Below are 11,840 nucleotides of genomic sequence, written 5' to 3'. Positions count from 1 at the left end.
TGACCTCCAAAGTTTTTCCGCTGCATTTTTGTGGCACAGAATCTCGAATGCTAAATGTGGTAGTTCACAAACAAACTTTATCTTGCAAAATAGGGGCAGTGTTTGAGAAGCTTCTGCTAGAGCCAGTGTGCAGAGAGAAATGAACAACCCTGTTCTGCAAGGCAGCTGCAGAGCTTTTCCCATCTACCTTGGACAGGAGATGATTAGCAAGCCCACGGCCACAGCATTCTGAGCAGACTTCCTGGCACTAGCAACAGGACTGGAGGTAGATTACCAGGCTAGTGTGTACACTAAGCAGAGAGGGCACAAGGAGTCTGAAAGACCCACCAGGAGAGGAGAATATGCTTATGAGCTCTTTTACATCCTCTGGTTCATGTTCCTGATCAAAGTTGAAACAATAAGTATTAGGGAAGTCCAGACTTCCATTCGACGCAATTAGCCATAACAAAAGGAACTGAGGCTGGCAGCGGGAGGAGGAAGTGGCAGTTTGGTTTCTCTAGAGCAGGCGTGCTCAAACACTTTGGCAGGAGGGCCACATCTGTCTGACACTGTTGGGGGAGGGGACTGGGGGGAAAGAATTTGCATTTCAAATTTGAATAAATTTGCATAATTTACATAAATTATATTAGAGGCAGGGAACTTATATGAATGAATGAATTCAAATTAGTTCATAAGCACGTTCATACATAGGAAGGGGGTGATCTTCCAACCAGTGCTTAAGGACTCACACACGCTCACCTGCCCCTCTCGCCCTCCCTCCCTCCATCACGCGGCTTGAGCTGCAGCCTGCTCAGGCAGCTGCCCACTCACTGAGCTGGTCACTCACTCGCCCTCCCTCCCTCCTGCAGCTCTGCTGCACCCACCCATCCACTCTGCTGGCTGGCCAGCCACTCACCCTCCCTCCTGCAGCTTGTACTGCAGGCAGCCAGCCCTCAACGGGCCAGGTGGGGAAAGACTGGCCCTGAATGTCCTGCATTCAGACCAGGCTCGTCTTTCCTTTACTGCCACTGAGCTTTGCAGGTGCGAAGCTCAGCGGCAGCGAGGAAAAGTCAGACCTGGAGCTCGTGCATCGGGCCAGCACGAGCTCCGGTGAGAGCCGGGTGCCCATTGAAGATGGGGGACCCCGTGGGGGCCGGATGGGGACCCCCAGTGGGCTGCAAGTGGCCCACGGGCCAGGATTTGGGCAGCCCTGCTCTAGAGCTATGCTGACATCACTGCAAGGCCAAGCGTACTTACAGAAGGCATTCGTGTTGTAGGTACAGGAGGCTTCACTCTCTTCAAGAGATGTGGTGGTCCACAAATACCTCAGCAACCTATATGTGTTCTCACCACTTCAACTGTACCACGCTTTCCCACCCCCTGCCCCAGTTACCTACTGAGCAGCAGAAAGGGTAGCCAGTGAGCTAAGGTTTCCTATTGTCACATCCACCAGTGTGGATGAATTCCTGAGGAAGTTAGAATAAAAATAACCTTAGTGTTTCTCCCTGAGCTTTATTGCAAACTATTAGACAATTCATTTGTACCCAGATCATGCACTAGCAATGTTGGGTGGGAAGGAGCAGCGGTCAACCTTCCATAAACAGAATTCTTGAAAATGGGATAGCTATTTCAGTTTTTAAAAATTCAGATCTTGCGTTTGCTTGTTTAGTAACAGTACATAAGTCCTTATGCTATGCTTACTCATTGGAGGGGCAGCCATACATCATTTCTTAAACTTTGGACATACAATGGTTTATCAAACTACACAGGATATCAAGAAAATGGATAATCCTTTTTTCCTTCATACTAGAACGTGGGTTTGCCCAATGAAATTGATGGGCAGTAGATTCTGGAGAGAAAGCACTTTACACATGCATAATTAACATGAGATTCATTCCTGAAGGCCATGGTAAGGGCTACTAGCTCAGGTGGCTTTAAAAGGGGATTAGATGCGTGGGTACAGGTGATGAGAGAGTGTCCTGCTTGGGGGCTTTCTGGAGTCATTGCATTTGGTTCAATAGGATGCTGGCTTAGATGGATCTTTGGTTTGATGCAGCAGGCCTCTTATTGCTGGTAAATTTTCATTCCAAGTGGCCTCTGGCTCGGCCTATTGTTATAGGAAGTATCTGCTTCTACAAGCTCCTTGTGCTGATCTTTATTATTTTTAAAGGGCTGGTTATTTTGAATTTGTTTTATTTAGAAGATTTATACCGTTTTAATAATCCAAGATAGCTAAAATACAATCATAGAATCAACACACCAAAAACTACAATAAAACAATAGTAAGAGCTAAGACATAAAACAGTCAAACACACTTGAAGAAAGCCAGCTGATATTAATATACAAACTGATCCTTGCAGTGGGGGGAGTGAATCTACTACAGGAGGGGGTTCTTTTGCAGGGTTATGTGGTACAACATTCTTGCACTCATGAGCCACAAGTATACGCATAACCATTTTAACCAGTGTAGTTAATGGGACCTGATCTGTGCAAACATGAAATGCTTTTCTTCATTCAATGGTGTAATGAATGCGAAACTGTTGCCCTTTGTTAAAGTTATAGCGCGTACTTACAGTGGAATTGGTCTGGCTCAGGCTGCCACTTGTTGATGTTGATTCTTTACGCTGCATGTGTCTCTACTCAGGCCAGAGGGTCTGGTTACATTTATGGACATTCCAAATGGAAAATATGTCCTGTCCTATTTATTTAGGCCCTTTTACAAATTTGGCAAAGAAAGGCCCCTTTGATCTCCCACCTGACCATGGTTTAGATTTAGGGGAAGTGCAGGAGGCTGAGCTAGTTTTCCTGTCCCAGCACTAGCCAATGAGAAAGACTGAAACCATTAACCCACGCACTCCTTAAAAGGAAAGGATGGGATTAGGACTGTATGCCTGACCAGAGCCAACTACCCCAGTTGATCTGCCCAATAATGTAGAAGATGCTGGTGCTCTGTCCTGCTCAAAGATTTTTAATTGCTTTTTTTCTCCAAGCTAAAGAGCCATGAATGTTGTAGCCTCTCAAGGAAGATGTTCCAGCTCTGTGATCATTTTGGTTACCCACTTTTGGACCTGTTCCAGCTGATGATATCATTGAAGTGCAACAACCAGTACCATACACAGTATTCTAAACGTGGCTGCACTACAGATTCGTATAAAGGCAATAAAATAATAGCAATCTTGTTCTTGATCCCTTTCCTAATGACCTCAGTATGAAATGTTATGGAACATCTTCACAGCTGCTACACGTTAGGCTGGCATTTTATTTCCATTCAGCTCTTGCCTGGTTCAATCTGCTTTGATTTTTACCATCCTGAAGAGTTTAATGTTATTTGTAACTTAGCCACCTCACTATTTACCCCTGTACAAGTTAAAAAGCACTAGTTCCCAAGACAGATTCTGGGAGACCTTCCCCTGCTGTGAAAATTGTGCATTTCTTCTCGCCTTCCTGTTCTTTAACCAGTTACCAGTCATAAAAGGGCCTCTAATTCCATGATTGCTATTTTTACTGGAGAGTAGTGAGGAACTTGGTTAAAAACATTTCAAAGGTCCAAGGATAAAATGTCAACAGGATCACTTTGCAACTTTATAAGGTAAGTGAGGCTGGACTTAGCAGAAACCATGCTGATTCTCCTTCAGCAAGCCTTGTTTTTCTATATGCTTAATTATTTTATATTTACTTATACTTTCCACCAGCTGATGCAGAACAGATGTTAAGCTGACTAACCTTTAATTTCTTGGATTTTTTTTATTACATCAGTGTGACATATTGCACCTTCCATTCCTCTTGCATGGAGGTTCCATTTTTGTTACAATATTAGCAGTTTCATATTCAGTCTCCTGAAGAACCACTGATTGAGTGTCATCTGAACCCAGGCATTTGTTCATTGTTATTTTACCAATACTCTCTAGAACAGTGGTTCTCACACATTTAGCACTCTGACCCACTTTTTAGAATGATAATCTGTCCAGACTCACTGAAACAATTTCATGACTGGAAGTGACATCATCAAGCAGGAAAATTTTTTACAATCCTAGGCTGCAATCCTACCCACACTTACCCAGGAGTAAATCCCATTGACTATCATTGTTTAAAGAATATACATAGTAGCTTGTTAAAAGTACAGGTCTGTAACATTTCCCCAACTGTAGTCACATACCATGGTAGCATCAAGTCTAATATATTAAAAATAAAATATTGAAATGAATGGGGACCCACCCCAACCCACAGTTTGAAAAACACTGCTCTAGAACATTGTTTTCTATTTCTATTTGACTCAGTTGCTCAGACTGCCTCCCTGAGAAGATTGGTTCCAGCGCACATATCTACCCTACAACTTCTGTAGTAAAACCTGATCCAAAGAGTTCATTGACCTTCTCTGCAATCTCCATATCCTATTTAAGCTTTTCTTTTATTGCCTTATTATATTATGCAACAGTCTAATCCCTTTCCTGGAAGGTTTCCTGCTTTTGATGTACTTAAAGATGGATTTGTGGTTTGCCTTGCTTCTTCACATCCCTTGCTGTCAGGGATTTCTTTTACATTACATTTCTTTTGACGGAGTCATTACATTTCTGTTACATTTCTTTTGACGGAGTCTGTGTTCTTTTTTGCCTTCCTCATTTGGGCAAGACATCTGAAGGGAGCCTTTTTGCCTTTATATAAAGGAAGCCTTTATATAAAGGAAGCCTTTATAGCTTCCTTGAGTCAATTTGTGAGCCATGTTGGCATCTGCCTGCCATGTTGGTGGTGCCTTTCTTACTTGTTAGGATACATTTCTGCCATTGTGGTTTAAAACATTGTGGCTACATTGTGGCAGCATACATTTCTGCCATTGTGGTTTAAAACATTGTGGCTGCCATGCACTCTGGAGACATTTGGGCCTCTTGACTTTCCCTTTTATCAGTTTCTTTTATCAGTTCCTCCTTTTTCTCAAAGCCCTTCTTTTAGGAGTTCAATGTGTCTGTGTCAGACTTCCCTGGAAATTTTCCTGTGACCTATATTATTATTACTGTGTTGTTATTTGAAAATTTTATATCCCACATTTCCCATTCCAAAGGAGGCTTGCTAAGTTCCACAATAAATGTACAACATTAGATCATTTTTAGAAAACACACACACAGCAGAGCCATTAATAAGGGAGCATCTGGTCCAGAAAGAAGCAACTAAGCCACCGCATTATTACAGAGGCACAGACATCAACCCATTACCCAAGCATCAGATGGAACAGACATGTTTTGAGCCCTTACCAAAAGCCATGAGGAAGGGGTAGTTCTTAATACCTCCAGAAAGGAATTCCATAGTTGGGGCCACAACAGAGATTGCTCACACCAGAGTCACCATCCCTCTAACTTGGGGCAGAGGCGGCACTCAAAGGAGGGCCCCCTCAGGTGACCTAAGAGGGCAGGTTGGAATGTTTGGGAGGAGATGATCCATCAGATAACCTGGGCCCAAACCATGAAGAGCTTCAAAGGTCAATACCAGCACCTTGAATTGGAACCAGAAATGAATAGGCAGCTGGTGCAGTTGCTGGAACAGTGGTCCAATGGAGACAAACTGCCTAGCTCATAACTACCGGGGCCAATGCATTCTGTACTAATTGCAGCTTCTGAACCACCTTCAAGGGCAGCCCCATGTAGAGCATATTATAGTAATCCAGGCTTGAACTTACTAAGGCATGGCCCACCATGGTCAGGTCCAATTGAGTCAAGTACAGCTGTAGCTACCACACCAGCCAAAGCTGGGCAAACCCATTCCAAGCCATTGCTTCCACCTGGTTCTCCAGGGAGAGCTGTGAGTCCAGAGCACTCCCAAACTATGTTCCTGCAGAGGGAGTGCAACCCCATTTGATGGGCAGATGACACAATACCTGCATCAAGGATCAGAACTCCTGAGATTCCAGGTTTGAGAACTGCACATGAGGAACACTGTAAGGGTCTTGGGTTCTTTTGTAGAGCAGAAGTGGTGGACCCAAGATGGCATAAGGTGGCATTTTGGATTGCGTCACCCCTGCACAGACTAATTCTGCACTACCACTTAACTTGGTTAGAATTCATGAGGTTTGTTCTATAGTAGGACTCACAAATGGCAACCACGAATGAAGTATTAATGACTATACCTTATATAGCTGATGTTAAAGTGGGTTTATCTCCTAAGCGTGACAACCTTTTCTAGGCAATGCTGCTCCTCTTCTACAGGGATACAAATATTTTTATTTTGAAACATTTCTAAGCTACTCTTCCTACTCATAGGGCAGTGCAAGGCGTTGTACAGAGGAATTAAAACATAATAAGCAACAATAAATAGAATCAATATTGAGCCTAACACTAGGAGGAGAACCGGTTTTCCACGTATGTACCAATGTCATTGACATAACAAGTTTTTTAAAAGTGGACAATTAGTGTCAGGGCTTTATTTCAGATTATGACAATGACATTAGGCCAGATACCGTTTCATTAGAAAAGAGTTACACTTTCCCATCAGATACGTAGTCCAGCTGGTGCCAAATACCTTTGTTAGTGCAGAAATCATTGCCAACTACTAATTAAGTTGTTGTCAGAAGACATGGTTCCAGGTAAGTGACTGCAACTTCCACAAAGGCTTGCGTCACAACTGCCTCCTTTTCCCACATAAACCAATTAACCACACCAAAACGAGTGAAATAGCATAAACACAAAGGTTACGTCTGCCCAGTATTTGTCTCCTCCAACCCTGTCCCAGAATATACCAGAAACCACTGAAGAGGTCCGCACTTAAAAATCGTGAGGAGTTCTTGACTGAGGCTCCACTTCAAGTCTGTGTGGAGGTCAGTATCTCATTAAAGAGCACAGAGCACATGGTTCTTGTCAAACAATAAGCTGCAGCTCCTGAGGTTTTGTCAAGTTTGAGGTGCCTCACACCACAGAGGAGAACATCTGCAACAAAGAGGTCTGAGCAGTACCAGTTAGCACTCTGGCCAATATTTGTTTATACTGAGATTTATACCCTGGCTTTCTAAATACAGGCATCCCTCATATCCATAGATCCAGTGTCTGCAATTTCCCTTATCTGCAGATGCAGGGGGGACCCCTGTACCCCATCCCTTGAGTCCATTAGAGTACCTGTGTGTGTGTGTGTTTTAGTTTAGTTTAGTTTAGTGATGGCAGCACAGATGTTTCTTGCTTAAACTGAAGAGCACAATGTGCAGGTAACCAGCCTGCTTGCGAGAGAGAGAGAGAGAGAGAGAGAGAGAGAGAGAGAGAGAGAGAGGAAGACCAGCAGGAAGTTCTTGCTTCCTGTTAATGTTGTTTGTGTAGCATGCATCACATTGTTCAGTTTAAGTAAGTTAAAGCAAAAACCCCTGTGATGTCATTGCTACAACGGAAAAAAAAGGGCATGGGTGGGTGTGAGAGTTTCTATTTATATAGGGTTCCCCCATATCTGCCATTTCTGTATCCACAGTGGGAGAGGGCTTGGAAAGGAACCCCACAGATATGGGGAGATGCCTGTATAAGTAAATGCAAGGCAGTTTCCCAGGTTTAAAACAAAACCATATTGTATTGATTAAAAGAAAAAATACACCCATCAAGAAAAAAATCAGACCAATTAGGTGCTCAGCCCCTTGGTTCTTGTAAAGCACTGTGATCACATACGCAGGGGGTGATTTAAGCCCTGTTGGCTTCTTTTCCTTCTCTTCAGCCTCACAAAGATCAGCCTGGAGGAAGGAGAGAAGAGCTGGAGAAAACAGGGTGTACACCTATTGCTGTGGCCTTAGATTAATCAAATTGCACTCTGATGAAGAGATGGCCAAAAAAAGAGTTTTGCTCATCCACACTTGACATTGCTGCTCTAAAAACAAGCAAAATATGAGCTTATTTGTGACATTTATATCCCACCTTTCTTCTAGCATCAGCGAGATTCTCAAAGGTTCAGCTGTCAATGCACTGACCAGGTTCAGACCTCCTCAACTTCAAGGTTGCTGTGGTTGGGTCCTCAGCAAACTACATTACAAAATAACTGTGCGACAACTGGAAGCAAGCAATGTTATGCAATTCCTCCAAGTTTTGTACAAAACGCTACATTCCTTCCAAGATAAATTACGTTATATATAGGGCTGTTACCAAAAAGGCTGTTTTGTTTAGGGGAATTAGTATATTAACCTTTTGGAAACTTTTGGGACCATAGGCTGGATAACAAGACAGCGTAAAGCAAAGAGATCCCTTGACTAGCTTAAAGAAGAGACTGGGAGAAAGGTAACTTTCAATCAAAGGATTATCTTTTTATTGCAAAAACACACAAAGGTAAACATAATACACATGGAGAATTGATAAGTATAGATTTCTAGTACTTGTGTCTAGTGTTCCTAGCTAGTGGTGGCTGCATGTGCTATGTATTTGGGTGCATCCGAAAAGGAATCAGAAACAGATAGGGTGTAGGGAAGTATTTTAGGGGTTCCTTAATCTGCTAAACCCAGTTTGCTAACTAAAGATGGGGAAGGAGGGAGGGGAAGAAGGGAGAGAGTTTAGACGCAAGATATATTTACCTGTCCGGGGAGGGGGCAGTTGGAGGAAGAGTCCCATGTAGGACCACTCCCGCAGGAGGGCAATCAGAGAGAGAGCGACATGTGCTCTCAGCTTACTCTTAAGGGGTTGTGTCTGACCTAGAATGACCCGGATGTGTCGTAGTGCTGGTCTAGATGCGCATGCTCAGTACACGTGGAGTATGTAAAGAAAAGGTGGAAGGGTCCAGAAATCAGCTATCAGCAAAGCCTGACTCTGGGGGAGGGGGAGTAGCTTACTTCCTGTTGCTACTGGATTTTGGAGTCTGGAGGTGGCTTAATGGCTGTGATTTAGTTAACAATAGGTGATAGACTTTGCTGCCAAAGTCCTCCTCCTTTAAGGTGTTTGCATATTCAGTGATTGACTTAAACAATAAAGACATTTCCAGTGTCTCTAGAGAAAATGAGTCTTCCCAGACTGACAAACATGAGAAATGAGTGAGCTTATGATTTGACTCCTTTTGTGGCCTGAAAGAGAAGTTTTAGGCCTGCATTTTAGTCCAAAATACATAACTAGATATAAAAACACAACTTGGAAGGGAAAAGGGGATTTTCACGTAACAGGGCAACTTGTATTATGAAACAAAAGTACAGAAATTGACATACTTGGTATTTTTCTGCTTCTTGTTACATCCTGTTTCTTTGGAGGATTAACCACTTCACTCACCTAAGGAAATTGGGCCAGTCCTGTACTCTTCAAAGCAAGAAGCAGTTGGACTGTTTCAAGGGCAAATCAATTTTTGTACATATTTAGGTCAATTCTTTGATCTTGGTTTTTAACTTTTAAGGAAATTTTTTTAGATTGGGTTTCCCTAAGGGAAGATGTGTTGGCACTTTGAAATATACAGGCCTCACCCTGTTGAGGATAGAGGGGATTAAGGTTTTTATGTCCTAAACGGAATGTGTACATGGAAGCAGTGGAATCTTTTAATGGGTTTCCATGTTATTTGACATTTGCCTAGGGTGATACCTCTGCCTTAGAATTTGAAAAGTAAGCCCATATCGCTGCCATCATCCTGGGTCTCTGTCAGAGGCAACCCTGGGGTGGGTGTCACCTGGTGTAGTGCTTACTTGGAAGAGCTAAGTGTTTCAGAAGTTTGGGGGTGATGTAATGATGTAATCATGTCACCCTAACCTTCCAGGCTATCCCATTGCTTTTAATGTGAATAGCCTCCCTCTGGACCATCTCCCTTTGATGATCTTTGGTCTGCTGCAGGCACATTGAAGCACATGCCTACTTTTTGGTTTTCCCTGTATATCTTGTCCAGCATGCCACTACATCTGTTGCAAACATACAAAGTGTGGCATGTTGCTGTGCAGCTTTCTTTTTGATTGACAACCTGTTGCACCTTTGTCTTTTTCTTTTTTAATGAGCTCATTCTTATTTTCATTCTGGAGCCTGATAAACACTTTAATGCCATTTTTTTAGATGCTTCGGGAGCTCTATTGAGCCACTTTTGTGCTACAGTAGATCCTGAGCACTTCCTGGACCGGCGTCAGTCTCTTGCGCCGGCCCAGTACTACCACAAACACGCTGTAAGGCACACCTGCAATAACTTGGGTATCAACTGGGCTGGTGCAAGGAAGCGTGCCAGCCTGCGGAGGCCAAATCCAGCTTTGCGATGACAGGAAGAGTGAGTTTGTGGTGGCATCCCTAGGCCAGCATCGGGGTTTGGGAAGGGCAGGGAAAGGACAGAATGGGGATGTTCCAGGTGGGGGGGCAGGATGGGTGGTAGGCAGTCCAGTGGATGGACCAACCCTGGAAGGGAACGCTACCAGGATCTAGCACTTAGGCCAGATCCTAACCCCCCTCTCAAACAGTCCAGACTTACACTGGGAATTTAGCCATTTCTGCCCAATGTTGCATATATGCAACAAGGACCAAATGTGTACCAAATGTATGAGCTAAGCAAAAATTGGTTAATTTCTCTTACTCCAAGTTGTGTGGCTGCCAGCCCTAGCTTTATGCTGGATATGGGGCAGGTCCTAACCTGTTCCAGCACAGGTTAGGATCAGGCTGCCTGACTTTTTCGTAAGCATATCAGGCTTAGCTGTAAAGGCACAGTTTTATATCAATAATTGCAGTTGGATTACAATTGTGAATGTTGTCCTGACCGATAGAAGGTGAGGTCTTTCCACTTCCATTCCAGAAGACTGACTGACTGATGCCCTTACTATTACTACCTATTTCCCCCTCTTCCTTTGCAGCCAGTTTGCATCTTCTAAACTTTAATAAACTGAAAAAGTGCAATGGTAAAAATGGAATAAACAGTGGTACACACAGAGAAAAGATTCCTGTGCATTCCAAACTGCCCACATATGCACCCATGGCACGTGTGTGCGAGCAGCCAGTGAAGGGCCAAAAAGGTGCTTGAAGTCTGATGAGTGACAGTGCTGTAAGACTAGACCCAGCCAAGATTTTAGGAATGGGTTAAGTCAGAATGCCAGATGTAGGGGAGAGCACCAGGATGAGGTCTCTTGTTATCTGGTGTGCTCCCTGGGGCATTTGGTGGGCCGCTGTGAGATACAGGAAGCTGGACTAGATGGGCCTATGGCCTGATCCAGTGGGGCTGTTCTTATGTTCTTATGTTCTTAAGGAACTGGTGAGTTTTCAGTGCTACTTTGGAAAGAGCATTTCTCCTAGCATTGGTGTGTGTGATTCTACAATTGCTGTCCTGAAGCAGAGGGCAAAATCAACATTTGGTCTAGAAATCGGTATGTGCCTGGCATCAAAGACATCAACTGAACAGCAGTTTGTGCCTGAGCTGGTGTGATATGATGAAAAGCAAGCTGATTGGCTCCCCTGGCTCTGGTGAGACTCTTCCATGGTTACTGGAGAGTGGGATTTGGGGCTAGCATGAAATCCTTCTCATTCTACAAGAAGATATTAGAGCAGAGGTTTTAGTCAAGTAACTGACCTTGTTTGTTTAATGTCCGTTGGTAGTTGGTCCAACTGAAGCATTAAAAAATTCATTGGATGTTTTCTCATCCCTTTGACTCCTTATCTTGTATTTTCTGCTTTAACAACAGAAGCAGAGTAAACTGAAACAAATTCCTTTTCTGCATGCATCAGCTCTGTGCCATGAAGGAAGTGATTAAAATACAGTTAAACAATGAAGCTAGCCCAAGGCCTATTGATCCTTATGATAAATGAGAATAAAATGTGATGGCTGTCCTACGAAGCACCTGGAATGGGGCTATGTGTTTTGTAGCAGTTCTACAAAGTATTTTCTCGTGCAAATATTCATCCATCCATATGAACCATCTGTTTAGTCCATTCATATGGACTAGTCTTTCTAGTCTGAAAGAGGAAATATAGGCAGGGACC

Source organism: Tiliqua scincoides, chromosome 2 (assembly GCF_035046505.1).
Source record: "Tiliqua scincoides isolate rTilSci1 chromosome 2, rTilSci1.hap2, whole genome shotgun sequence".
Taxonomy (NCBI): Eukaryota; Metazoa; Chordata; class Lepidosauria; order Squamata; family Scincidae; genus Tiliqua; species Tiliqua scincoides.
Note: the sequence above shows the minus strand (reverse complement) of the source record.